General features: G+C 51.5%; 49 non-coding genes across 49 annotated transcripts; 10 read left to right on the forward strand and 39 right to left on the reverse strand.

The window, feature by feature from the left end:
- Positions 1-306: 306 nt before the first annotated feature.
- Positions 307-377, reverse strand: Trnag-gcc. The gene has a single exon. It is a non-coding gene; the product is annotated as a tRNA-Gly (tRNA).
- Positions 378-713: 336 nt separating this feature from the next.
- On the forward strand, positions 714-785 carry Trnag-ucc. The gene has a single exon. It is a non-coding gene; the product is annotated as a tRNA-Gly (tRNA).
- A 753-nt stretch (positions 786-1,538) lies between these two features.
- Trnai-aau lies at positions 1,539-1,612 on the reverse strand. Its single transcript has one exon. It is a non-coding gene; the product is annotated as a tRNA-Ile (tRNA).
- A 229-nt stretch (positions 1,613-1,841) lies between these two features.
- Positions 1,842-1,913, reverse strand: Trnae-uuc. The gene has a single exon. It is a non-coding gene; the product is annotated as a tRNA-Glu (tRNA).
- A 456-nt stretch (positions 1,914-2,369) lies between these two features.
- Trnam-cau lies at positions 2,370-2,442 on the reverse strand. The gene has a single exon. It is a non-coding gene; the product is annotated as a tRNA-Met (tRNA).
- A 295-nt stretch (positions 2,443-2,737) lies between these two features.
- Trnag-gcc lies at positions 2,738-2,808 on the reverse strand. The gene has a single exon. It is a non-coding gene; the product is annotated as a tRNA-Gly (tRNA).
- A 336-nt stretch (positions 2,809-3,144) lies between these two features.
- Positions 3,145-3,216, forward strand: Trnag-ucc. Its single transcript has one exon. It is a non-coding gene; the product is annotated as a tRNA-Gly (tRNA).
- A 752-nt stretch (positions 3,217-3,968) lies between these two features.
- On the reverse strand, positions 3,969-4,042 carry Trnai-aau. Its single transcript has one exon. It is a non-coding gene; the product is annotated as a tRNA-Ile (tRNA).
- Positions 4,043-4,271: 229 nt separating this feature from the next.
- On the reverse strand, positions 4,272-4,343 carry Trnae-uuc. Its single transcript has one exon. It is a non-coding gene; the product is annotated as a tRNA-Glu (tRNA).
- A 456-nt stretch (positions 4,344-4,799) lies between these two features.
- Trnam-cau lies at positions 4,800-4,872 on the reverse strand. Its single transcript has one exon. It is a non-coding gene; the product is annotated as a tRNA-Met (tRNA).
- A 295-nt stretch (positions 4,873-5,167) lies between these two features.
- Trnag-gcc lies at positions 5,168-5,238 on the reverse strand. Its single transcript has one exon. It is a non-coding gene; the product is annotated as a tRNA-Gly (tRNA).
- Positions 5,239-5,574: 336 nt separating this feature from the next.
- Positions 5,575-5,646, forward strand: Trnag-ucc. The gene has a single exon. It is a non-coding gene; the product is annotated as a tRNA-Gly (tRNA).
- Positions 5,647-6,399: 753 nt separating this feature from the next.
- On the reverse strand, positions 6,400-6,473 carry Trnai-aau. The gene has a single exon. It is a non-coding gene; the product is annotated as a tRNA-Ile (tRNA).
- Positions 6,474-6,702: 229 nt separating this feature from the next.
- On the reverse strand, positions 6,703-6,774 carry Trnae-uuc. The gene has a single exon. It is a non-coding gene; the product is annotated as a tRNA-Glu (tRNA).
- Positions 6,775-7,230: 456 nt separating this feature from the next.
- On the reverse strand, positions 7,231-7,303 carry Trnam-cau. Its single transcript has one exon. It is a non-coding gene; the product is annotated as a tRNA-Met (tRNA).
- A 295-nt stretch (positions 7,304-7,598) lies between these two features.
- On the reverse strand, positions 7,599-7,669 carry Trnag-gcc. Its single transcript has one exon. It is a non-coding gene; the product is annotated as a tRNA-Gly (tRNA).
- A 336-nt stretch (positions 7,670-8,005) lies between these two features.
- Positions 8,006-8,077, forward strand: Trnag-ucc. Its single transcript has one exon. It is a non-coding gene; the product is annotated as a tRNA-Gly (tRNA).
- A 753-nt stretch (positions 8,078-8,830) lies between these two features.
- On the reverse strand, positions 8,831-8,904 carry Trnai-aau. Its single transcript has one exon. It is a non-coding gene; the product is annotated as a tRNA-Ile (tRNA).
- Positions 8,905-9,133: 229 nt separating this feature from the next.
- On the reverse strand, positions 9,134-9,205 carry Trnae-uuc. Its single transcript has one exon. It is a non-coding gene; the product is annotated as a tRNA-Glu (tRNA).
- Positions 9,206-9,661: 456 nt separating this feature from the next.
- On the reverse strand, positions 9,662-9,734 carry Trnam-cau. Its single transcript has one exon. It is a non-coding gene; the product is annotated as a tRNA-Met (tRNA).
- Positions 9,735-10,029: 295 nt separating this feature from the next.
- Positions 10,030-10,100, reverse strand: Trnag-gcc. The gene has a single exon. It is a non-coding gene; the product is annotated as a tRNA-Gly (tRNA).
- A 336-nt stretch (positions 10,101-10,436) lies between these two features.
- Positions 10,437-10,508, forward strand: Trnag-ucc. Its single transcript has one exon. It is a non-coding gene; the product is annotated as a tRNA-Gly (tRNA).
- A 752-nt stretch (positions 10,509-11,260) lies between these two features.
- Trnai-aau lies at positions 11,261-11,334 on the reverse strand. The gene has a single exon. It is a non-coding gene; the product is annotated as a tRNA-Ile (tRNA).
- Positions 11,335-11,563: 229 nt separating this feature from the next.
- Positions 11,564-11,635, reverse strand: Trnae-uuc. Its single transcript has one exon. It is a non-coding gene; the product is annotated as a tRNA-Glu (tRNA).
- Positions 11,636-12,091: 456 nt separating this feature from the next.
- Positions 12,092-12,164, reverse strand: Trnam-cau. The gene has a single exon. It is a non-coding gene; the product is annotated as a tRNA-Met (tRNA).
- Positions 12,165-12,459: 295 nt separating this feature from the next.
- On the reverse strand, positions 12,460-12,530 carry Trnag-gcc. Its single transcript has one exon. It is a non-coding gene; the product is annotated as a tRNA-Gly (tRNA).
- Positions 12,531-12,866: 336 nt separating this feature from the next.
- Positions 12,867-12,938, forward strand: Trnag-ucc. Its single transcript has one exon. It is a non-coding gene; the product is annotated as a tRNA-Gly (tRNA).
- A 753-nt stretch (positions 12,939-13,691) lies between these two features.
- Trnai-aau lies at positions 13,692-13,765 on the reverse strand. The gene has a single exon. It is a non-coding gene; the product is annotated as a tRNA-Ile (tRNA).
- A 229-nt stretch (positions 13,766-13,994) lies between these two features.
- Trnae-uuc lies at positions 13,995-14,066 on the reverse strand. Its single transcript has one exon. It is a non-coding gene; the product is annotated as a tRNA-Glu (tRNA).
- Positions 14,067-14,522: 456 nt separating this feature from the next.
- Positions 14,523-14,595, reverse strand: Trnam-cau. Its single transcript has one exon. It is a non-coding gene; the product is annotated as a tRNA-Met (tRNA).
- A 295-nt stretch (positions 14,596-14,890) lies between these two features.
- On the reverse strand, positions 14,891-14,961 carry Trnag-gcc. Its single transcript has one exon. It is a non-coding gene; the product is annotated as a tRNA-Gly (tRNA).
- A 336-nt stretch (positions 14,962-15,297) lies between these two features.
- Trnag-ucc lies at positions 15,298-15,369 on the forward strand. Its single transcript has one exon. It is a non-coding gene; the product is annotated as a tRNA-Gly (tRNA).
- A 752-nt stretch (positions 15,370-16,121) lies between these two features.
- On the reverse strand, positions 16,122-16,195 carry Trnai-aau. The gene has a single exon. It is a non-coding gene; the product is annotated as a tRNA-Ile (tRNA).
- A 229-nt stretch (positions 16,196-16,424) lies between these two features.
- Positions 16,425-16,496, reverse strand: Trnae-uuc. The gene has a single exon. It is a non-coding gene; the product is annotated as a tRNA-Glu (tRNA).
- Positions 16,497-16,952: 456 nt separating this feature from the next.
- Trnam-cau lies at positions 16,953-17,025 on the reverse strand. Its single transcript has one exon. It is a non-coding gene; the product is annotated as a tRNA-Met (tRNA).
- A 295-nt stretch (positions 17,026-17,320) lies between these two features.
- Positions 17,321-17,391, reverse strand: Trnag-gcc. Its single transcript has one exon. It is a non-coding gene; the product is annotated as a tRNA-Gly (tRNA).
- A 336-nt stretch (positions 17,392-17,727) lies between these two features.
- On the forward strand, positions 17,728-17,799 carry Trnag-ucc. Its single transcript has one exon. It is a non-coding gene; the product is annotated as a tRNA-Gly (tRNA).
- Positions 17,800-18,549: 750 nt separating this feature from the next.
- Trnai-aau lies at positions 18,550-18,623 on the reverse strand. The gene has a single exon. It is a non-coding gene; the product is annotated as a tRNA-Ile (tRNA).
- Positions 18,624-18,852: 229 nt separating this feature from the next.
- Trnae-uuc lies at positions 18,853-18,924 on the reverse strand. Its single transcript has one exon. It is a non-coding gene; the product is annotated as a tRNA-Glu (tRNA).
- A 456-nt stretch (positions 18,925-19,380) lies between these two features.
- Positions 19,381-19,453, reverse strand: Trnam-cau. Its single transcript has one exon. It is a non-coding gene; the product is annotated as a tRNA-Met (tRNA).
- Positions 19,454-19,748: 295 nt separating this feature from the next.
- Trnag-gcc lies at positions 19,749-19,819 on the reverse strand. The gene has a single exon. It is a non-coding gene; the product is annotated as a tRNA-Gly (tRNA).
- A 336-nt stretch (positions 19,820-20,155) lies between these two features.
- Positions 20,156-20,227, forward strand: Trnag-ucc. The gene has a single exon. It is a non-coding gene; the product is annotated as a tRNA-Gly (tRNA).
- A 752-nt stretch (positions 20,228-20,979) lies between these two features.
- Trnai-aau lies at positions 20,980-21,053 on the reverse strand. Its single transcript has one exon. It is a non-coding gene; the product is annotated as a tRNA-Ile (tRNA).
- A 229-nt stretch (positions 21,054-21,282) lies between these two features.
- Positions 21,283-21,354, reverse strand: Trnae-uuc. Its single transcript has one exon. It is a non-coding gene; the product is annotated as a tRNA-Glu (tRNA).
- A 456-nt stretch (positions 21,355-21,810) lies between these two features.
- Positions 21,811-21,883, reverse strand: Trnam-cau. Its single transcript has one exon. It is a non-coding gene; the product is annotated as a tRNA-Met (tRNA).
- A 295-nt stretch (positions 21,884-22,178) lies between these two features.
- Trnag-gcc lies at positions 22,179-22,249 on the reverse strand. The gene has a single exon. It is a non-coding gene; the product is annotated as a tRNA-Gly (tRNA).
- Positions 22,250-22,585: 336 nt separating this feature from the next.
- Positions 22,586-22,657, forward strand: Trnag-ucc. The gene has a single exon. It is a non-coding gene; the product is annotated as a tRNA-Gly (tRNA).
- Positions 22,658-23,407: 750 nt separating this feature from the next.
- Positions 23,408-23,481, reverse strand: Trnai-aau. Its single transcript has one exon. It is a non-coding gene; the product is annotated as a tRNA-Ile (tRNA).
- Positions 23,482-23,710: 229 nt separating this feature from the next.
- Positions 23,711-23,782, reverse strand: Trnae-uuc. The gene has a single exon. It is a non-coding gene; the product is annotated as a tRNA-Glu (tRNA).
- Between the last annotated feature and the right edge of the window lie 332 nt (positions 23,783-24,114).

Genomic DNA, 24,114 nt, shown 5'->3' on the forward strand with positions numbered 1-24,114 from the left:
GCTACCGAGGCAGGTGATCGCCAGGCCTTCTGGAATCTCGGTAAGTACCAAATACCAGTGGTAGAGAGTCTGCACTTCCTGGCTCATTTTTTTCTGTTGCTACACGTGCATTCCCGGCGCGACAGGCAACTTGCGATGCTAGGCCGACGCCAGTATGTACAATAGCGCACAACAGTCCAAACGAGCAGTCGTGCGCGCTGCATGTTTGGTTATTCCCACACGGAAATCCCGCGGTTCATTCTCATGGCTCACGCAGTTCGAGTGCGAAAGACACGCAGCACCACTATCGGAGAAAAAACAAAATGATGCATCGGCCGGGAATCGAACCCGGGCCGCCCGCGTGGCAGGCGAGCATTCTACCACTTAACCACCGATGCTCAGCTAGTTCACAGCTTCCTGGTGCTTTCCGCGGCAGACGTCTGAGGGGAAAGTGGGACTGCCGTCCAGCGCCGTCGCATCCTCTCGAGAGAATGCTACACACGCTGAATCCTGAACTGCACTGCACTGCTTAAAAATGACGCCCGAACGCGATCGCCTAAGTACTCTTGCGGCGCACGCACGCGACGACTCTTGCCAAAGGACGCGAAATGTGCGTAGAGACGCTGTCTGGATGCGCTCGCCTACCCCGTAATGCGCCTACAGCTACGACCACCTTGAGCCGCCGCCGACAGGCGGGAAGCAGACACAGCGCGGCGTGCGCGGACGGAAACCGTGCGGTGGTGGTGTAATGGTCAGCATAGTTGCCTTCCAAGCAGTTGATCCGGGTTCGATTCCCGGCCACCGCAGCCGGCTTTTACTTTTGCGTATGAGTACTTTTGCCACGCGTCTTTAAATTAATGTTTCTTTCCCCCTCTTACTCGCTTTCATGCCACCCTATAGTGTGTGCGTCGATTCCCCTTGAGTCTCGACTTGTCTCGACTTTGCTCAGCTGACGCGAGAGCTGACGCTCTCCAATCGGCCTATATCAAGAGGACAAGCACGCGAAACGACTGAGAGAGGTATGGCGAGGCGGCCACCACATTACTTATGCCTCAAGTAAATACCTGCTGCCTGTTATCATGTATTGTCTGATGTTACATGTTCTGTCAGACAAATTCAGTTTTATTACTAGTACATTTCTTTTTTTTTTTTTTTTTTTCTTTGTTGAAAATTTTACAACACGCTCCTTCATTTCACTGTGGCCGCACGGCGCGACTTGGCATACCGAGAGGCAAAACGTGGCGCCAGTGCCCTTGACCGAATAGCGCTGCAGCTCCGAAACCGAAGAGGAAAGAGTAATACGAATCGAAACCGTCGGCAGTGCCCTGTGTTCGCAGGCGGTCACCCGCCCAAGCACTGACAACGCCCAGCTTCGCGCAGTAGCGGTGATCGGACGAGAAACTTTGTGTTCACCGTGCTGTGACCAGTGAAGTGTTTTAGCGCGTCCCGACAAGTCGCGTTCTGGTCCCCTATCAGCTCCCACACAATGTGACGACTTCTTTGTTACCATACTTCCCCGCCGAAATCGGCGTTGCCTTTTTGAAAGAGTGAAATCGTAGTGGCCCGTGGGGGGATCGAACCCACGACCTTCGCGTTATTAGCACGACGCTCTAACCGACTGAGCTAACGGGCCTCGGGAATTGCTCTGCGTATTGCCATGTAACATTTCTATGGTAGCAGTCCAACAGTGGACCAGCGTCTCTTCTTCCTTTATTCCGCTGCTCGTAGTAATTTCATTGCGTGCCCGTTTCTCTCGACTGTTTTCAGCTGACGTTTATGAACCAGTAGCTATAATGCGAGGAGGACGTGAAACAGCCTTTCGCAGGGTCAAAACTTGTCGTGACTTTTGCCGAAAAATTCCGTTCCGGTACCGGGAATCGAACCCGGGCCTCCTGGGTGAAAGCCAGGTATCCTAGCCACTAGACCACACCGGACGCGCAAGTTTTACTCGGGGTTTATACCCGGTCCACTCGCTTTCCGTGTCGCACTTTCCCTGTTTGCGAGCATCTTTTCGCGCGCCCATGGCGAGGCGCGCATGGCAAAAGTCACAATTCATTGCTTTATGCCTCGTTGTTACAGCGGTAGGAGGAAAAGCAAAGCTGTAAGTAGTAATATTTATTTACTTATTTCGCAAGTAAATACCTGCTGCCTGTCATCGTACAGCAGGTCATACATTGTGTGACTTTACACGTTATATCGTACGAAATTCAGTATTATTACTAGTACTTTTTTCCTTGAAAATTTCACATAAGAACTGCAAGTAGTAATAACGGGAAGTAAACATTATCACGCTGAGTCGTTGAAGCCTTGAGGATAACAAAGTACAAAGTGTTTTGCTCCTTCGCAAACCCCAGAGCCGTCGATTTAGCTGTGGACGAAAGTAAATTAAATGCCCCGGGTGAGGATCGAACTCACGACCTTAAGATTATGAGACTTACGCGCTGCCTACTGCGCTACCGAGGCAGGTGATCGCCAGGCCTTCTGGAATCTCGGTAAGTACCAAATACCAGTGGTAGAGAGTCTGCACTTCCTGGCTCATTTTTTTCTGTTGCTACACGTGCATTCCCGGCGCGACAGGCAACTTGCGATGCTAGGCCGACGCCAGTATGTACAATAGCGCACAACAGTCCAAACGAGCAGTCGTGCGCGCTGCATGTTTGGTTATTCCCACACGGAAATCCCGCGGTTCATTCTCATGGCTCACGCAGTTCGAGTGCGAAAGACACGCAGCACCACTATCGGAGAAAAAACAAAATGATGCATCGGCCGGGAATCGAACCCGGGCCGCCCGCGTGGCAGGCGAGCATTCTACCACTTAACCACCGATGCTCAGCTAGTTCACAGCTTCCTGGTGCTTTCCGCGGCAGACGTCTGAGGGGAAAGTGGGACTGCCGTCCAGCGCCGTCGCATCCTCTCGAGAGAATGCTACACACGCTGAATCCTGAACTGCACTGCACTGCTTAAAAATGACGCCCGAACGCGATCGCCTAAGTACTCTTGCGGCGCACGCACGCGACGACTCTTGCCAAAGGACGCGAAATGTGCGTAGAGACGCTGTCTGGATGCGCTCGCCTACCCCGTAATGCGCCTACAGCTACGACCACCTTGAGCCGCCGCCGACAGGCGGGAAGCAGACACAGCGCGGCGTGCGCGGACGGAAACCGTGCGGTGGTGGTGTAATGGTCAGCATAGTTGCCTTCCAAGCAGTTGATCCGGGTTCGATTCCCGGCCACCGCAGCCGGCTTTTACTTTTGCGTATGAGTACTTTTGCCACGCGTCTTTAAATTAATGTTTCTTTCCCCCTCTTACTCGCTTTCATGCCACCCTATAGTGTGTGCGTCGATTCCCCTTGAGTCTCGACTTGTCTCGACTTTGCTCAGCTGACGCGAGAGCTGACGCTCTCCAATCGGCCTATATCAAGAGGACAAGCACGCGAAACGACTGAGAGAGGTATGGCGAGGCGGCCACCACATTACTTATGCCTCAAGTAAATACCTGCTGCCTGTTATCATGTATTGTCTGATGTTACATGTTCTGTCAGACAAATTCAGTTTTATTACTAGTACATTTCTTTTTTTTTTTTTTTTTTCTTTGTTGAAAATTTTACAACACGCTCCTTCATTTCACTGTGGCCGCACGGCGCGACTTGGCATACCGAGAGGCAAAACGTGGCGCCAGTGCCCTTGACCGAATAGCGCTGCAGCTCCGAAACCGAAGAGGAAAGAGTAATACGAATCGAAACCGTCGGCAGTGCCCTGTGTTCGCAGGCGGTCACCCGCCCAAGCACTGACAACGCCCAGCTTCGCGCAGTAGCGGTGATCGGACGAGAAACTTTGTGTTCACCGTGCTGTGACCAGTGAAGTGTTTTAGCGCGTCCCGACAAGTCGCGTTCTGGTCCCCTATCAGCTCCCACACAATGTGACGACTTCTTTGTTACCATACTTCCCCGCCGAAATCGGCGTTGCCTTTTTGAAAGAGTGAAATCGTAGTGGCCCGTGGGGGGATCGAACCCACGACCTTCGCGTTATTAGCACGACGCTCTAACCGACTGAGCTAACGGGCCTCGGGAATTGCTCTGCGTATTGCCATGTAACATTTCTATGGTAGCAGTCCAACAGTGGACCAGCGTCTCTTCTTCCTTTATTCCGCTGCTCGTAGTAATTTCATTGCGTGCCCGTTTCTCTCGACTGTTTTCAGCTGACGTTTATGAACCAGTAGCTATAATGCGAGGAGGACGTGAAACAGCCTTTCGCAGGGTCAAAACTTGTCGTGACTTTTGCCGAAAAATTCCGTTCCGGTACCGGGAATCGAACCCGGGCCTCCTGGGTGAAAGCCAGGTATCCTAGCCACTAGACCACACCGGACGCGCAAGTTTTACTCGGGGTTTACACCCGGTCCACTCGCTTTCCGTGTCGCACTTTCCCTGTTTGCGAGCATCTTTTCGCGCGCCCATGGCGAGGCGCGCATGGCAAAAGTCACAATTCATTGCTTTATGCCTCGTTGTTACAGCGGTAGGAGGAAAAGCAAAGCTGTAAGTAGTAATATTTATTTACTTATTTCGCAAGTAAATACCTGCTGCCTGTCATCGTACAGCAGGTCATACATTGAGTGACTTTACACGTTATATCGTACGAAATTCAGTATTATTACTAGTACTTTTTTCCTTGAAAATTTCACATAAGAACTGCAAGTAGTAATAACGGGAAGTAAACATTATCACGCTGAGTCGTTGAAGCCTTGAGGATAACAAAGTACAAAGTGTTTTGCTCCTTCGCAAACCCCAGAGCCGTCGATTTAGCTGTGGACGAAAGTAAATTAAATGCCCCGGGTGAGGATCGAACTCACGACCTTAAGATTATGAGACTTACGCGCTGCCTACTGCGCTACCGAGGCAGGTGATCGCCAGGCCTTCTGGAATCTCGGTAAGTACCAAATACCAGTGGTAGAGAGTCTGCACTTCCTGGCTCATTTTTTTCTGTTGCTACACGTGCATTCCCGGCGCGACAGGCAACTTGCGATGCTAGGCCGACGCCAGTATGTACAATAGCGCACAACAGTCCAAACGAGCAGTCGTGCGCGCTGCATGTTTGGTTATTCCCACACGGAAATCCCGCGGTTCATTCTCATGGCTCACGCAGTTCGAGTGCGAAAGACACGCAGCACCACTATCGGAGAAAAAACAAAATGATGCATCGGCCGGGAATCGAACCCGGGCCGCCCGCGTGGCAGGCGAGCATTCTACCACTTAACCACCGATGCTCAGCTAGTTCACAGCTTCCTGGTGCTTTCCGCGGCAGACGTCTGAGGGGAAAGTGGGACTGCCGTCCAGCGCCGTCGCATCCTCTCGAGAGAATGCTACACACGCTGAATCCTGAACTGCACTGCACTGCTTAAAAATGACGCCCGAACGCGATCGCCTAAGTACTCTTGCGGCGCACGCACGCGACGACTCTTGCCAAAGGACGCGAAATGTGCGTAGAGACGCTGTCTGGATGCGCTCGCCTACCCCGTAATGCGCCTACAGCTACGACCACCTTGAGCCGCCGCCGACAGGCGGGAAGCAGACACAGCGCGGCGTGCGCGGACGGAAACCGTGCGGTGGTGGTGTAATGGTCAGCATAGTTGCCTTCCAAGCAGTTGATCCGGGTTCGATTCCCGGCCACCGCAGCCGGCTTTTACTTTTGCGTATGAGTACTTTTGCCACGCGTCTTTAAATTAATGTTTCTTTCCCCCTCTTACTCGCTTTCATGCCACCCTATAGTGTGTGCGTCGATTCCCCTTGAGTCTCGACTTGTCTCGACTTTGCTCAGCTGACGCGAGAGCTGACGCTCTCCAATCGGCCTATATCAAGAGGACAAGCACGCGAAACGACTGAGAGAGGTATGGCGAGGCGGCCACCACATTACTTATGCCTCAAGTAAATACCTGCTGCCTGTTATCATGTATTGTCTGATGTTACATGTTCTGTCAGACAAATTCAGTTTTATTACTAGTACATTTCTTTTTTTTTTTTTTTTTTTCTTTGTTGAAAATTTTACAACACGCTCCTTCATTTCACTGTGGCCGCACGGCGCGACTTGGCATACCGAGAGGCAAAACGTGGCGCCAGTGCCCTTGACCGAATAGCGCTGCAGCTCCGAAACCGAAGAGGAAAGAGTAATACGAATCGAAACCGTCGGCAGTGCCCTGTGTTCGCAGGCGGTCACCCGCCCAAGCACTGACAACGCCCAGCTTCGCGCAGTAGCGGTGATCGGACGAGAAACTTTGTGTTCACCGTGCTGTGACCAGTGAAGTGTTTTAGCGCGTCCCGACAAGTCGCGTTCTGGTCCCCTATCAGCTCCCACACAATGTGACGACTTCTTTGTTACCATACTTCCCCGCCGAAATCGGCGTTGCCTTTTTGAAAGAGTGAAATCGTAGTGGCCCGTGGGGGGATCGAACCCACGACCTTCGCGTTATTAGCACGACGCTCTAACCGACTGAGCTAACGGGCCTCGGGAATTGCTCTGCGTATTGCCATGTAACATTTCTATGGTAGCAGTCCAACAGTGGACCAGCGTCTCTTCTTCCTTTATTCCGCTGCTCGTAGTAATTTCATTGCGTGCCCGTTTCTCTCGACTGTTTTCAGCTGACGTTTATGAACCAGTAGCTATAATGCGAGGAGGACGTGAAACAGCCTTTCGCAGGGTCAAAACTTGTCGTGACTTTTGCCGAAAAATTCCGTTCCGGTACCGGGAATCGAACCCGGGCCTCCTGGGTGAAAGCCAGGTATCCTAGCCACTAGACCACACCGGACGCGCAAGTTTTACTCGGGGTTTACACCCGGTCCACTCGCTTTCCGTGTCGCACTTTCCCTGTTTGCGAGCATCTTTTCGCGCGCCCATGGCGAGGCGCGCATGGCAAAAGTCACAATTCATTGCTTTATGCCTCGTTGTTACAGCGGTAGGAGGAAAAGCAAAGCTGTAAGTAGTAATATTTATTTACTTATTTCGCAAGTAAATACCTGCTGCCTGTCATCGTACAGCAGGTCATACATTGAGTGACTTTACACGTTATATCGTACGAAATTCAGTATTATTACTAGTACTTTTTTCCTTGAAAATTTCACATAAGAACTGCAAGTAGTAATAACGGGAAGTAAACATTATCACGCTGAGTCGTTGAAGCCTTGAGGATAACAAAGTACAAAGTGTTTTGCTCCTTCGCAAACCCCAGAGCCGTCGATTTAGCTGTGGACGAAAGTAAATTAAATGCCCCGGGTGAGGATCGAACTCACGACCTTAAGATTATGAGACTTACGCGCTGCCTACTGCGCTACCGAGGCAGGTGATCGCCAGGCCTTCTGGAATCTCGGTAAGTACCAAATACCAGTGGTAGAGAGTCTGCACTTCCTGGCTCATTTTTTTCTGTTGCTACACGTGCATTCCCGGCGCGACAGGCAACTTGCGATGCTAGGCCGACGCCAGTATGTACAATAGCGCACAACAGTCCAAACGAGCAGTCGTGCGCGCTGCATGTTTGGTTATTCCCACACGGAAATCCCGCGGTTCATTCTCATGGCTCACGCAGTTCGAGTGCGAAAGACACGCAGCACCACTATCGGAGAAAAAACAAAATGATGCATCGGCCGGGAATCGAACCCGGGCCGCCCGCGTGGCAGGCGAGCATTCTACCACTTAACCACCGATGCTCAGCTAGTTCACAGCTTCCTGGTGCTTTCCGCGGCAGACGTCTGAGGGGAAAGTGGGACTGCCGTCCAGCGCCGTCGCATCCTCTCGAGAGAATGCTACACACGCTGAATCCTGAACTGCACTGCACTGCTTAAAAATGACGCCCGAACGCGATCGCCTAAGTACTCTTGCGGCGCACGCACGCGACGACTCTTGCCAAAGGACGCGAAATGTGCGTAGAGACGCTGTCTGGATGCGCTCGCCTACCCCGTAATGCGCCTACAGCTACGACCACCTTGAGCCGCCGCCGACAGGCGGGAAGCAGACACAGCGCGGCGTGCGCGGACGGAAACCGTGCGGTGGTGGTGTAATGGTCAGCATAGTTGCCTTCCAAGCAGTTGATCCGGGTTCGATTCCCGGCCACCGCAGCCGGCTTTTACTTTTGCGTATGAGTACTTTTGCCACGCGTCTTTAAATTAATGTTTCTTTCCCCCTCTTACTCGCTTTCATGCCACCCTATAGTGTGTGCGTCGATTCCCCTTGAGTCTCGACTTGTCTCGACTTTGCTCAGCTGACGCGAGAGCTGACGCTCTCCAATCGGCCTATATCAAGAGGACAAGCACGCGAAACGACTGAGAGAGGTATGGCGAGGCGGCCACCACATTACTTATGCCTCAAGTAAATACCTGCTGCCTGTTATCATGTATTGTCTGATGTTACATGTTCTGTCAGACAAATTCAGTTTTATTACTAGTACATTTCTTTTTTTTTTTTTTTTTTTCTTTGTTGAAAATTTTACAACACGCTCCTTCATTTCACTGTGGCCGCACGGCGCGACTTGGCATACCGAGAGGCAAAACGTGGCGCCAGTGCCCTTGACCGAATAGCGCTGCAGCTCCGAAACCGAAGAGGAAAGAGTAATACGAATCGAAACCGTCGGCAGTGCCCTGTGTTCGCAGGCGGTCACCCGCCCAAGCACTGACAACGCCCAGCTTCGCGCAGTAGCGGTGATCGGACGAGAAACTTTGTGTTCACCGTGCTGTGACCAGTGAAGTGTTTTAGCGCGTCCCGACAAGTCGCGTTCTGGTCCCCTATCAGCTCCCACACAATGTGACGACTTCTTTGTTACCATACTTCCCCGCCGAAATCGGCGTTGCCTTTTTGAAAGAGTGAAATCGTAGTGGCCCGTGGGGGGATCGAACCCACGACCTTCGCGTTATTAGCACGACGCTCTAACCGACTGAGCTAACGGGCCTCGGGAATTGCTCTGCGTATTGCCATGTAACATTTCTATGGTAGCAGTCCAACAGTGGACCAGCGTCTCTTCTTCCTTTATTCCGCTGCTCGTAGTAATTTCATTGCGTGCCCGTTTCTCTCGACTGTTTTCAGCTGACGTTTATGAACCAGTAGCTATAATGCGAGGAGGACGTGAAACAGCCTTTCGCAGGGTCAAAACTTGTCGTGACTTTTGCCGAAAAATTCCGTTCCGGTACCGGGAATCGAACCCGGGCCTCCTGGGTGAAAGCCAGGTATCCTAGCCACTAGACCACACCGGACGCGCAAGTTTTACTCGGGGTTTATACCCGGTCCACTCGCTTTCCGTGTCGCACTTTCCCTGTTTGCGAGCATCTTTTCGCGCGCCCATGGCGAGGCGCGCATGGCAAAAGTCACAATTCATTGCTTTATGCCTCGTTGTTACAGCGGTAGGAGGAAAAGCAAAGCTGTAAGTAGTAATATTTATTTACTTATTTCGCAAGTAAATACCTGCTGCCTGTCATCGTACAGCAGGTCATACATTGTGTGACTTTACACGTTATATCGTACGAAATTCAGTATTATTACTAGTACTTTTTTCCTTGAAAATTTCACATAAGAACTGCAAGTAGTAATAACGGGAAGTAAACATTATCACGCTGAGTCGTTGAAGCCTTGAGGATAACAAAGTACAAAGTGTTTTGCTCCTTCGCAAACCCCAGAGCCGTCGATTTAGCTGTGGACGAAAGTAAATTAAATGCCCCGGGTGAGGATCGAACTCACGACCTTAAGATTATGAGACTTACGCGCTGCCTACTGCGCTACCGAGGCAGGTGATCGCCAGGCCTTCTGGAATCTCGGTAAGTACCAAATACCAGTGGTAGAGAGTCTGCACTTCCTGGCTCATTTTTTTCTGTTGCTACACGTGCATTCCCGGCGCGACAGGCAACTTGCGATGCTAGGCCGACGCCAGTATGTACAATAGCGCACAACAGTCCAAACGAGCAGTCGTGCGCGCTGCATGTTTGGTTATTCCCACACGGAAATCCCGCGGTTCATTCTCATGGCTCACGCAGTTCGAGTGCGAAAGACACGCAGCACCACTATCGGAGAAAAAACAAAATGATGCATCGGCCGGGAATCGAACCCGGGCCGCCCGCGTGGCAGGCGAGCATTCTACCACTTAACCACCGATGCTCAGCTAGTTCACAGCTTCCTGGTGCTTTCCGCGGCAGACGTCTGAGGGGAAAGTGGGACTGCCGTCCAGCGCCGTCGCATCCTCTCGAGAGAATGCTACACACGCTGAATCCTGAACTGCACTGCACTGCTTAAAAATGACGCCCGAACGCGATCGCCTAAGTACTCTTGCGGCGCACGCACGCGACGACTCTTGCCAAAGGACGCGAAATGTGCGTAGAGACGCTGTCTGGATGCGCTCGCCTACCCCGTAATGCGCCTACAGCTACGACCACCTTGAGCCGCCGCCGACAGGCGGGAAGCAGACACAGCGCGGCGTGCGCGGACGGAAACCGTGCGGTGGTGGTGTAATGGTCAGCATAGTTGCCTTCCAAGCAGTTGATCCGGGTTCGATTCCCGGCCACCGCAGCCGGCTTTTACTTTTGCGTATGAGTACTTTTGCCACGCGTCTTTAAATTAATGTTTCTTTCCCCCTCTTACTCGCTTTCATGCCACCCTATAGTGTGTGCGTCGATTCCCCTTGAGTCTCGACTTGTCTCGACTTTGCTCAGCTGACGCGAGAGCTGACGCTCTCCAATCGGCCTATATCAAGAGGACAAGCACGCGAAACGACTGAGAGAGGTATGGCGAGGCGGCCACCACATTACTTATGCCTCAAGTAAATACCTGCTGCCTGTTATCATGTATTGTCTGATGTTACATGTTCTGTCAGACAAATTCAGTTTTATTACTAGTACATTTCTTTTTTTTTTTTTTTTTTCTTTGTTGAAAATTTTACAACACGCTCCTTCATTTCACTGTGGCCGCACGGCGCGACTTGGCATACCGAGAGGCAAAACGTGGCGCCAGTGCCCTTGACCGAATAGCGCTGCAGCTCCGAAACCGAAGAGGAAAGAGTAATACGAATCGAAACCGTCGGCAGTGCCCTGTGTTCGCAGGCGGTCACCCGCCCAAGCACTGACAACGCCCAGCTTCGCGCAGTAGCGGTGATCGGACGAGAAACTTTGTGTTCACCGTGCTGTGACCAGTGAAGTGTTTTAGCGCGTCCCGACAAGTCGCGTTCTGGTCCCCTATCAGCTCCCACACAATGTGACGACTTCTTTGTTACCATACTTCCCCGCCGAAATCGGCGTTGCCTTTTTGAAAGAGTGAAATCGTAGTGGCCCGTGGGGGGATCGAACCCACGACCTTCGCGTTATTAGCACGACGCTCTAACCGACTGAGCTAACGGGCCTCGGGAATTGCTCTGCGTATTGCCATGTAACATTTCTATGGTAGCAGTCCAACAGTGGACCAGCGTCTCTTCTTCCTTTATTCCGCTGCTCGTAGTAATTTCATTGCGTGCCCGTTTCTCTCGACTGTTTTCAGCTGACGTTTATGAACCAGTAGCTATAATGCGAGGAGGACGTGAAACAGCCTTTCGCAGGGTCAAAACTTGTCGTGACTTTTGCCGAAAAATTCCGTTCCGGTACCGGGAATCGAACCCGGGCCTCCTGGGTGAAAGCCAGGTATCCTAGCCACTAGACCACACCGGACGCGCAAGTTTTACTCGGGGTTTACACCCGGTCCACTCGCTTTCCGTGTCGCACTTTCCCTGTTTGCGAGCATCTTTTCGCGCGCCCATGGCGAGGCGCGCATGGCAAAAGTCACAATTCATTGCTTTATGCCTCGTTGTTACAGCGGTAGGAGGAAAAGCAAAGCTGTAAGTAGTAATATTTATTTACTTATTTCGCAAGTAAATACCTGCTGCCTGTCATCGTACAGCAGGTCATACATTGTGTGACTTTACACGTTATATCGTACGAAATTCAGTATTATTACTAGTACTTTTTTCCTTGAAAATTTCACATAAGAACTGCAAGTAGTAATAACGGGAAGTAAACATTATCACGCTGAGTCGTTGAAGCCTTGAGGATAACAAAGTACAAAGTGTTTTGCTCCTTCGCAAACCCCAGAGCCGTCGATTTAGCTGTGGACGAAAGTAAATTAAATGCCCCGGGTGAGGATCGAACTCACGACCTTAAGATTATGAGACTTACGCGCTGCCTACTGCGCTACCGAGGCAGGTGATCGCCAGGCCTTCTGGAATCTCGGTAAGTACCAAATACCAGTGGTAGAGAGTCTGCACTTCCTGGCTCATTTTTTTCTGTTGCTACACGTGCATTCCCGGCGCGACAGGCAACTTGCGATGCTAGGCCGACGCCAGTATGTACAATAGCGCACAACAGTCCAAACGAGCAGTCGTGCGCGCTGCATGTTTGGTTATTCCCACACGGAAATCCCGCGGTTCATTCTCATGGCTCACGCAGTTCGAGTGCGAAAGACACGCAGCACCACTATCGGAGAAAAAACAAAATGATGCATCGGCCGGGAATCGAACCCGGGCCGCCCGCGTGGCAGGCGAGCATTCTACCACTTAACCACCGATGCTCAGCTAGTTCACAGCTTCCTGGTGCTTTCCGCGGCAGACGTCTGAGGGGAAAGTGGGACTGCCGTCCAGCGCCGTCGCATCCTCTCGAGAGAATGCTACACACGCTGAATCCTGAACTGCACTGCACTGCTTAAAAATGACGCCCGAACGCGATCGCCTAAGTACTCTTGCGGCGCACGCACGCGACGACTCTTGCCAAAGGACGCGAAATGTGCGTAGAGACGCTGTCTGGATGCGCTCGCCTACCCCGTAATGCGCCTACAGCTACGACCACCTTGAGCCGCCGCCGACAGGCGGGAAGCAGACACAGCGCGGCGTGCGCGGACGGAAACCGTGCGGTGGTGGTGTAATGGTCAGCATAGTTGCCTTCCAAGCAGTTGATCCGGGTTCGATTCCCGGCCACCGCAGCCGGCTTTTACTTTTGCGTATGAGTACTTTTGCCACGCGTCTTTAAATTAATGTTTCTTTCCCTCTCTTACTCGCTTTCATGCCACCCTATAGTGTGTGCGTCGATTCCCCTTGAGTCTCGACTTGTCTCGACTTTGCTCAGCTGACGCGAGAGCTGACGCTCTCCAATCGGCCTATATCAAGAGGACAAGCACGCGAAACGACTGAGAGAGGTATGGCGAGGCGGCCACCACATTACTTATGCCTCAAGTAAATACCTGCTGCCTGTTATCATGTATTGTCTGATGTTACATGTTCTGTCAGACAAATTCAGTTTTATTACTAGTACATTTCTTTTTTTTTTTTTTTTTTTCTTTGTTGAAAATTTTACAACACGCTCCTTCATTTCACTGTGGCCGCACGGCGCGACTTGGCATACCGAGAGGCAAAACGTGGCGCCAGTGCCCTTGACCGAATAGCGCTGCAGCTCCGAAACCGAAGAGGAAAGAGTAATACGAATCGAAACCGTCGGCAGTGCCCTGTGTTCGCAGGCGGTCACCCGCCCAAGCACTGACAACGCCCAGCTTCGCGCAGTAGCGGTGATCGGACGAGAAACTTTGTGTTCACCGTGCTGTGACCAGTGAAGTGTTTTAGCGCGTCCCGACAAGTCGCGTTCTGGTCCCCTATCAGCTCCCACACAATGTGACGACTTCTTTGTTACCATACTTCCCCGCCGAAATCGGCGTTGCCTTTTTGAAAGAGTGAAATCGTAGTGGCCCGTGGGGGGATCGAACCCACGACCTTCGCGTTATTAGCACGACGCTCTAACCGACTGAGCTAACGGGCCTCGGGAATTGCTCTGCGTATTGCCATGTAACATTTCTATGGTAGCAGTCCAACAGTGGACCAGCGTCTCTTCTTCCTTTATTCCGCTGCTCGTAGTAATTTCATTGCGTGCCCGTTTCTCTCGACTGTTTTCAGCTGACGTTTATGAACCAGTAGCTATAATGCGAGGAGGACGTGAAACAGCCTTTCGCAGGGTCAAAACTTGTCGTGACTTTTGCCGAAAAATTCCGTTCCGGTACCGGGAATCGAACCCGGGCCTCCTGGGTGAAAGCCAGGTATCCTAGCCACTAGACCACACCGGACGCGCAAGTTTTACTCGGGGTTTATACCCGGTCCACTCGCTTTCCGTGTCGCACTTTCCCTGTTTGCGAGCATCTTTTCGCGCGCCCATGGCGAGGCGCGCATGGCAAAAGTCACAATTCATTGCTTTATGCCTCGTTGTTACAGCGGTAGGAGGAAAAGCAAAGCTGTAAGTAGTAATATTTATTTACTTATTTCGCAAGTAAATACCTGCTGCCTGTCATCGTACAGCAGGTCATACATTGTGTGACTTTACACGTTATATCGTACGAAATTCAGTATTATTACTAGTACTTTTTTCCTTGAAAATTTCACATAAGAACTGCAAGTAGTAATAACGGGAAGTAAACATTATCACGCTGAGTCGTTGAAGCCTTGAGGATAACAAAGTACAAAGTGTTTTGCTCCTTCGCAAACCCCAGAGCCGTCGATTTAGCTGTGGACGAAAGTAAATTAAATGCCCCGGGTGAGGATCGAACTCACGACCTTAAGATTATGAGACTTACGCGCTGCCTACTGCGCTACCGAGGCAGGTGATCGCCAGGCCTTCTGGAATCTCGGTAAGTACCAAATACCAGTGGTAGAGAGTCTGCACTTCCTGGCTCATTTTTTTCTGTTGCTACACGTGCATTCCCGGCGCGACAGGCAACTTGCGATGCTAGGCCGACGCCAGTATGTACAATAGCGCACAACAGTCCAAACGAGCAGTCGTGCGCGCTGCATGTTTGGTTATTCCCACACGGAAATCCCGCGGTTCATTCTCATGGCTCACGCAGTTCGAGTGCGAAAGACACGCAGCACCACTATCGGAGAAAAAACAAAATGATGCATCGGCCGGGAATCGAACCCGGGCCGCCCGCGTGGCAGGCGAGCATTCTACCACTTAACCACCGATGCTCAGCTAGTTCACAGCTTCCTGGTGCTTTCCGCGGCAGACGTCTGAGGGGAAAGTGGGACTGCCGTCCAGCGCCGTCGCATCCTCTCGAGAGAATGCTACACACGCTGAATCCTGAACTGCACTGCACTGCTTAAAAATGACGCCCGAACGCGATCGCCTAAGTACTCTTGCGGCGCACGCACGCGACGACTCTTGCCAAAGGACGCGAAATGTGCGTAGAGACGCTGTCTGGATGCGCTCGCCTACCCCGTAATGCGCCTACAGCTACGACCACCTTGAGCCGCCGCCGACAGGCGGGAAGCAGACACAGCGCGGCGTGCGCGGACGGAAACCGTGCGGTGGTGGTGTAATGGTCAGCATAGTTGCCTTCCAAGCAGTTGATCCGGGTTCGATTCCCGGCCACCGCAGCCGGCTTTTACTTTTGCGTATGAGTACTTTTGCCACGCGTCTTTAAATTAATGTTTCTTTCCCCCTCTTACTCGCTTTCATGCCACCCTATAGTGTGTGCGTCGATTCCCCTTGAGTCTCGACTTGTCTCGACTTTGCTCAGCTGACGCGAGAGCTGACGCTCTCCAATCGGCCTATATCAAGAGGACAAGCACGCGAAACGACTGAGAGAGGTATGGCGAGGCGGCCACCACATTACTTATGCCTCAAGTAAATACCTGCTGCCTGTTATCATGTATTGTCTGATGTTACATGTTCTGTCAGACAAATTCAGTTTTATTACTAGTACATTTCTTTTTTTTTTTTTTTTTTCTTTGTTGAAAATTTTACAACACGCTCCTTCATTTCACTGTGGCCGCACGGCGCGACTTGGCATACCGAGAGGCAAAACGTGGCGCCAGTGCCCTTGACCGAATAGCGCTGCAGCTCCGAAACCGAAGAGGAAAGAGTAATACGAATCGAAACCGTCGGCAGTGCCCTGTGTTCGCAGGCGGTCACCCGCCCAAGCACTGACAACGCCCAGCTTCGCGCAGTAGCGGTGATCGGACGAGAAACTTTGTGTTCACCGTGCTGTGACCAGTGAAGTGTTTTAGCGCGTCCCGACAAGTCGCGTTCTGGTCCCCTATCAGCTCCCACACAATGTGACGACTTCTTTGTTACCATACTTCCCCGCCGAAATCGGCGTTGCCTTTTTGAAAGAGTGAAATCGTAGTGGCCCGTGGGGGGATCGAACCCACGACCTTCGCGTTATTAGCACGACGCTCTAACCGACTGAGCTAACGGGCCTCGGGAATTGCTCTGCGTATTGCCATGTAACATTTCTATGGTAGCAGTCCAACAGTGGACCAGCGTCTCTTCTTCCTTTATTCCGCTGCTCGTAGTAATTTCATTGCGTGCCCGTTTCTCTCGACTGTTTTCAGCTGACGTTTATGAACCAGTAGCTATAATGCGAGGAGGACGTGAAACAGCCTTTCGCAGGGTCAAAACTTGTCGTGACTTTTGCCGAAAAATTCCGTTCCGGTACCGGGAATCGAACCCGGGCCTCCTGGGTGAAAGCCAGGTATCCTAGCCACTAGACCACACCGGACGCGCAAGTTTTACTCGGGGTTTACACCCGGTCCACTCGCTTTCCGTGTCGCACTTTCCCTGTTTGCGAGCATCTTTTCGCGCGCCCATGGCGAGGCGCGCATGGCAAAAGTCACAATTCATTGCTTTATGCCTCGTTGTTACAGCGGTAGGAGGAAAAGCAAAGCTGTAAGTAGTAATATTTATTTACTTATTTCGCAAGTAAATACCTGCTGCCTGTCATCGTACAGCAGGTCATACATTGTGTGACTTTACACGTTATATCGTACGAAATTCAGTATTATTACTAGTACTTTTTTCCTTGAAAATTTCACATAAGAACTGCAAGTAGTAATAACGGGAAGTAAACATTATCACGCTGAGTCGTTGAAGCCTTGAGGATAACAAAGTACAAAGTGTTTTGCTCCTTCGCAAACCCCAGAGCCGTCGATTTAGCTGTGGACGAAAGTAAATTAAATGCCCCGGGTGAGGATCGAACTCACGACCTTAAGATTATGAGACTTACGCGCTGCCTACTGCGCTACCGAGGCAGGTGATCGCCAGGCCTTCTGGAATCTCGGTAAGTACCAAATACCAGTGGTAGAGAGTCTGCACTTCCTGGCTCATTTTTTTCTGTTGCTACACGTGCATTCCCGGCGCGACAGGCAACTTGCGATGCTAGGCCGACGCCAGTATGTACAATAGCGCACAACAGTCCAAACGAGCAGTCGTGCGCGCTGCATGTTTGGTTATTCCCACACGGAAATCCCGCGGTTCATTCTCATGGCTCACGCAGTTCGAGTGCGAAAGACACGCAGCACCACTATCGGAGAAAAAACAAAATGATGCATCGGCCGGGAATCGAACCCGGGCCGCCCGCGTGGCAGGCGAGCATTCTACCACTTAACCACCGATGCTCAGCTAGTTCACAGCTTCCTGGTGCTTTCCGCGGCAGACGTCTGAGGGGAAAGTGGGACTGCCGTCCAGCGCCGTCGCATCCTCTCGAGAGAATGCTACACACGCTGAATCCTGAACTGCACTGCACTGCTTAAAAATGACGCCCGAACGCGATCGCCTAAGTACTCTTGCGGCGCACGCACGCGACGACTCTTGCCAAAGGACGCGAAATGTGCGTAGAGACGCTGTCTGGATGCGCTCGCCTACCCCGTAATGCGCCTACAGCTACGACCACCTTGAGCCGCCGCCGACAGGCGGGAAGCAGACACAGCGCGGCGTGCGCGGACGGAAACCGTGCGGTGGTGGTGTAATGGTCAGCATAGTTGCCTTCCAAGCAGTTGATCCGGGTTCGATTCCCGGCCACCGCAGCCGGCTTTTACTTTTGCGTATGAGTACTTTTGCCACGCGTCTTTAAATTAATGTTTCTTTCCCCCTCTTACTCGCTTTCATGCCACCCTATAGTGTGTGCGTCGATTCCCCTTGAGTCTCGACTTGTCTCGACTTTGCTCAGCTGACGCGAGAGCTGACGCTCTCCAATCGGCCTATATCAAGAGGACAAGCACGCGAAACGACTGAGAGAGGTATGGCGAGGCGGCCACCACATTACTTATGCCTCAAGTAAATACCTGCTGCCTGTTATCATGTATTGTCTGATGTTACATGTTCTGTCAGACAAATTCAGTTTTATTACTAGTACATTTCTTTTTTTTTTTTTTTTCTTTGTTGAAAATTTTACAACACGCTCCTTCATTTCACTGTGGCCGCACGGCGCGACTTGGCATACCGAGAGGCAAAACGTGGCGCCAGTGCCCTTGACCGAATAGCGCTGCAGCTCCGAAACCGAAGAGGAAAGAGTAATACGAATCGAAACCGTCGGCAGTGCCCTGTGTTCGCAGGCGGTCACCCGCCCAAGCACTGACAACGCCCAGCTTCGCGCAGTAGCGGTGATCGGACGAGAAACTTTGTGTTCACCGTGCTGTGACCAGTGAAGTGTTTTAGCGCGTCCCGACAAGTCGCGTTCTGGTCCCCTATCAGCTCCCACACAATGTGACGACTTCTTTGTTACCATACTTCCCCGCCGAAATCGGCGTTGCCTTTTTGAAAGAGTGAAATCGTAGTGGCCCGTGGGGGGATCGAACCCACGACCTTCGCGTTATTAGCACGACGCTCTAACCGACTGAGCTAACGGGCCTCGGGAATTGCTCTGCGTATTGCCATGTAACATTTCTATGGTAGCAGTCCAACAGTGGACCAGCGTCTCTTCTTCCTTTATTCCGCTGCTCGTAGTAATTTCATTGCGTGCCCGTTTCTCTCGACTGTTTTCAGCTGACGTTTATGAACCAGTAGCTATAATGCGAGGAGGACGTGAAACAGCCTTTCGCAGGGTCAAAACTTGTCGTGACTTTTGCCGAAAAATTCCGTTCCGGTACCGGGAATCGAACCCGGGCCTCCTGGGTGAAAGCCAGGTATCCTAGCCACTAGACCACACCGGACGCGCAAGTTTTACTCGGGGTTTACACCCGGTCCACTCGCTTTCCGTGTCGCACTTTCCCTGTTTGCGAGCATCTTTTCGCGCGCCCATGGCGAGGCGCGCATGGCAAAAGTCACAATTCATTGCTTTATGCCTCGTTGTTACAGCGGTAGGAGGAAAAGCAAAGCTGTAAGTAGTAATATTTATTTACTTATTTCGCAAGTAAATACCTGCTGCCTGTCATCGTACAGCAGGTCATACATTGTGTGACTTTACACGTTATATCGTACGAAATTCAGTATTATTACTAGTACTTTTTTCCTTGAAAATTTCACATAAGAACTGCAAGTAGTAATAACGGGAAGTAAACATTATCACGCTGAGTCGTTGAAGCCTTGAGGATAACAAAGTACAAAGTGTTTTGCTCCTTCGCAAACCCCAGAGCCGTCGATTTAGCTGTGGACGAAAGTAAATTAAATGCCCCGGGTGAGGATCGAACTCACGACCTTAAGATTATGAGACTTACGCGCTGCCTACTGCGCTACCGAGGCAGGTGATCGCCAGGCCTTCTGGAATCTCGGTAAGTACCAAATACCAGTGGTAGAGAGTCTGCACTTCCTGGCTCATTTTTTTCTGTTGCTACACGTGCATTCCCGGCGCGACAGGCAACTTGCGATGCTAGGCCGACGCCAGTATGTACAATAGCGCACAACAGTCCAAACGAGCAGTCGTGCGCGCTGCATGTTTGGTTATTCCCACACGGAAATCCCGCGGTTCATTCTCATGGCTCACGCAGTTCGAGTGCGAAAGACACGCAGCACCACTATCGGAGAAAAAACAAAATGATGCATCGGCCGGGAATCGAACCCGGGCCGCCCGCGTGGCAGGCGAGCATTCTACCACTGAACCACCGATGCTCAGCTAGTTCACAGCTTCCTGGTGCTTTCCGCGGCAGACGTCTGAGGGGAAAGTGGGACTGCCGTCCAGCGCCGTCGCATCCTCTCGAGAGAATGCTACACACGCTGAATCCTGAACTGCACTGCACTGCTTAAAAATGACGCCCGAACGCGATCGCCTAAGTACTCTTGCGGCGCACGCACGCGACGACTCTTGCCAAAGGACGCGAAATGTGCGTAGAGACGCTGTCTGGATGCGCTCGCCTACCCCGTAATGCGCCTACAGCTACGACCACCTTGAGCCGCCGCCGACAGGCGGGAAGCAGACACAGCGCGGCGTGCGCGGACGGAAACCGTGCGGTGGTGGTGTAATGGTCAGCATAGTTGCCTTCCAAGCAGTTGATCCGGGTTCGATTCCCGGCCACCGCAGCCGGCTTTTACTTTTGCGTATGAGTACTTTTGCCACGCGTCTTTAAATTAATGTTTCTTTCCCTCTCTTACTCGCTTTCATGCCACCCTATAGTGTGTGCGTCGATTCCCCTTGAGTCTCGACTTGTCTCGACTTTGCTCAGCTGACGCGAGAGCTGACGCTCTCCAATCGGCCTATATCAAGAGGACAAGCACGCGAAACGACTGAGAGAGGTATGGCGAGGCGGCCACCACATTACTTATGCCTCAAGTAAATACCTGCTGCCTGTTATCATGTATTGTCTGATGTTACATGTTCTGTCAGACAAATTCAGTTTTATTACTAGTACATTTCTTTTTTTTTTTTTTTTTTCTTTGTTGAAAATTTTACAACACGCTCCTTCATTTCACTGTGGCCGCACGGCGCGACTTGGCATACCGAGAGGCAAAACGTGGCGCCAGTGCCCTTGACCGAATAGCGCTGCAGCTCCGAAACCGAAGAGGAAAGAGTAATACGAATCGAAACCGTCGGCAGTGCCCTGTGTTCGCAGGCGGTCACCCGCCCAAGCACTGACAACGCCCAGCTTCGCGCAGTAGCGGTGATCGGACGAGAAACTTTGTGTTCACCGTGCTGTGACCAGTGAAGTGTTTTAGCGCGTCCCGACAAGTCGCGTTCTGGTCCCCTATCAGCTCCCACACAATGTGACGACTTCTTTGTTACCATACTTCCCCGCCGAAATCGGCGTTGCCTTTTTGAAAGAGTGAAATCGTAGTGGCCCGTGGGGGGATCGAACCCACGACCTTCGCGTTATTAGCACGACGCTCTAACCGACTGAGCTAACGGGCCTCGGGAATTGCTCTGCGTATTGCCATGTAACATTTCTATGGTAGCAGTCCAACAGTGGACCAGCGTCTCTTCTTCCTTTATTCCGCTGCTCGTAGTAATTTCATTGCGTGCCCGTTTCTCTCGACTGTTTTCAGCTGACGTTTATGAACCAGTAGCTATAATGCGAGGAGGACGTGAAACAGCCTTTCGCAGGGTCAAAACTTGTCGTGACTTTTGCCGAAAAATTCCGTTCCGGTACCGGGAATCGAACCCGGGCCTCCTGGGTGAAAGCCAGGTATCCTAGCCACTAGACCACACCGGACGCGCAAGTTTTACTCGGGGTTTACACCCGGTCCACTCGCTTTCCGTGTCGCACTTTCCCTGTTTGCGAGCATCTTTTCGCGCGCCCATGGCGAGGCGCGCATGGCAAAAGTCACAATTCATTGCTTTATGCCTCGTTGTTACAGCGGTAGGAGGAAAAGCAAAGCTGTAAGTAGTAATATTTATTTACTTATTTCGCAAGTAAATACCTGCTGCCTGTCATCGTACAGCAGGTCATACATTGTGTGACTTTACACGTTATATCGTACGAAATTCAGTATTATTACTAGTACTTTTTTCCTTGAAAATTTCACATAAGAACTGCAAGTAGTAATAACGGGAAGTAAACATTATCACGCTGAGTCGTTGAAGCCTTGAGGATAACAAAGTACAAAGTGTTTTGCTCCTTCGCAAACCCCAGAGCCGTCGATTTAGCTGTGGACGAAAGTAAATTAAATGCCCCGGGTGAGGATCGAACTCACGACCTTAAGATTATGAGACTTACGCGCTGCCTACTGCGCTACCGAGGCAGGTGATCGCCAGGCCTTCTGGAATCTCGGTAAGTACCAAATACCAGTGGTAGAGAGTCTGCACTTCCTGGCTCATTTTTTTCTGTTGCTACACGTGCATTCCCGGCGCGACAGGCAACTTGCGATGCTAGGCCGACGCCAGTATGTACAATAGCGCACAACAGTCCAAACGAGCAGTCGTGCGCGCTGCATGTTTGGTTATTCCCACACGGAAATCCCGCGGTTCATTCTCATGGCTCACGCAGTTCGAGTGCGAAAGACACGCAGCACCACTATCGGAGAAAAAACAAAATGATGCATCGGCCGGGAATCGAACCCGGGCCGCCCGCGTGGCAGGCGAGCATTCTACCACTGAACCACCGATGCTCAGCTAGTTCACAGCTTCCTGGTGCTTTCCGCGGCAGACGTCTGAGGGGAAAGTGGGACTGCCGTCCAGCGCCGTCGCATCCTCTCGAGAGAATGCTACACACGCTGAATCCTGAACTGCACTGCACTGCTTAAAAATGACGCCCGAACGCGATCGCCTAAGTACTCTTGCGGCGCACGCACGCGACGACTCTTGCCAAAGGACGCGAAATGTGCGTAGAGACGCTGTCTGGATGCGCTCGCCTACCCCGTAATGCGCCTACAGCTACGACCACCTTGAGCCGCCGCCGACAGGCGGGAAGCAGACACAGCGCGGCGTGCGCGGACGGAAACCGTGCGGTGGTGGTGTAATGGTCAGCATAGTTGCCTTCCAAGCAGTTGATCCGGGTTCGATTCCCGGCCACCGCAGCCGGCTTTTACTTTTGCGTATGAGTACTTTTGCCACGCGTCTTTAAATTAATGTTTCTTTCCCCCTCTTACTCGCTTTCATGCCACCCTATAGTGTGTGCGTCGATTCCCCTTGAGTCTCGACTTGTCTCGACTTTGCTCAGCTGACGCGAGAGCTGACGCTCTCCAATCGGCCTATATCAAGAGGACAAGCACGCGAAACGACTGAGAGAGGTATGGCGAGGCGGCCACCACATTACTTATGCCTCAAGTAAATACCTGCTGCCTGTTATCATGTATTGTCTGATGTTACATGTTCTGTCAGACAAATTCAGTTTTATTACTAGTACATTTCTTTTTTTTTTTTTTTTCTTTGTTGAAAATTTTACAACACGCTCCTTCATTTCACTGTGGCCGCACGGCGCGACTTGGCATACCGAGAGGCAAAACGTGGCGCCAGTGCCCTTGACCGAATAGCGCTGCAGCTCCGAAACCGAAGAGGAAAGAGTAATACGAATTGAAACCGTCGGCAGTGCCCTGTGTTCGCAGGCGGTCACCCGCCCAAGCACTGACAACGCCCAGCTTCGCGCAGTAGCGGTGATCGGACGAGAAACTTTGTGTTCACCGTGCTGTGACCAGTGAAGTGTTTTAGCGCGTCCCGACAAGTCGCGTTCTGGTCCCCTATCAGCTCCCACACAATGTGACGACTTCTTTGTTACCATACTTCCCCGCCGAAATCGGCGTTGCCTTTTTGAAAGAGTGAAATCGTAGTGGCCCGTGGGGGGATCGAACCCACGACCTTCGCGTTATTAGCACGACGCTCTAACCGACTGAGCTAACGGGCCTCGGGAATTGCTCTGCGTATTGCCATGTAACATTTCTATGGTAGCAGTCCAACAGTGGACCAGCGTCTCTTCTTCCTTTATTCCGCTGCTCGTAGTAATTTCATTGCGTGCCCGTTTCTCTCGACTGTTTTCAGCTGACGTTTATGAACCAGTAGCTATAATGCGAGGAGGACGTGAAACAGCCTTTCGCAGGGTCAAAACTTGTCGTGACTTTTGCCGAAAAATTCCGTTCCGGTACCGGGAATCGAACCCGGGCCTCCTGGGTGAAAGCCAGGTATCCTAGCCACTAGACCACACCGGACGCGCAAGTTTTACTCGGGGTTTACACCCGGTCCACTCGCTTTCCGTGTCGCACTTTCCCTGTTTGCGAGCATCTTTTCGCGCGCCCATGGCGAGGCGCGCATGGCAAAAGTCACAATTCATTGCTTTATGCCTCGTTGTTACAGCGGTAGGAGGAAAAGCAAAGCTGTAAGTAGTAATATTTATTTACTTATTTCGCAAGTAAATACCTGCTGCCTGTCATCGTACAGCAGGTCATACATTGTGTGACTTTACACGTTATATCGTACGAAATTCAGTATTATTACTAGTACTTTTTTCCTTGAAAATTTCACATAAGAACTGCAAGTAGTA

The sequence above is a fragment of the Schistocerca piceifrons genome, unplaced genomic scaffold, assembly GCF_021461385.2.
Source record: "Schistocerca piceifrons isolate TAMUIC-IGC-003096 unplaced genomic scaffold, iqSchPice1.1 HiC_scaffold_168, whole genome shotgun sequence".
NCBI lineage: Eukaryota > Metazoa > Arthropoda > Insecta > Orthoptera > Acrididae > Schistocerca > Schistocerca piceifrons.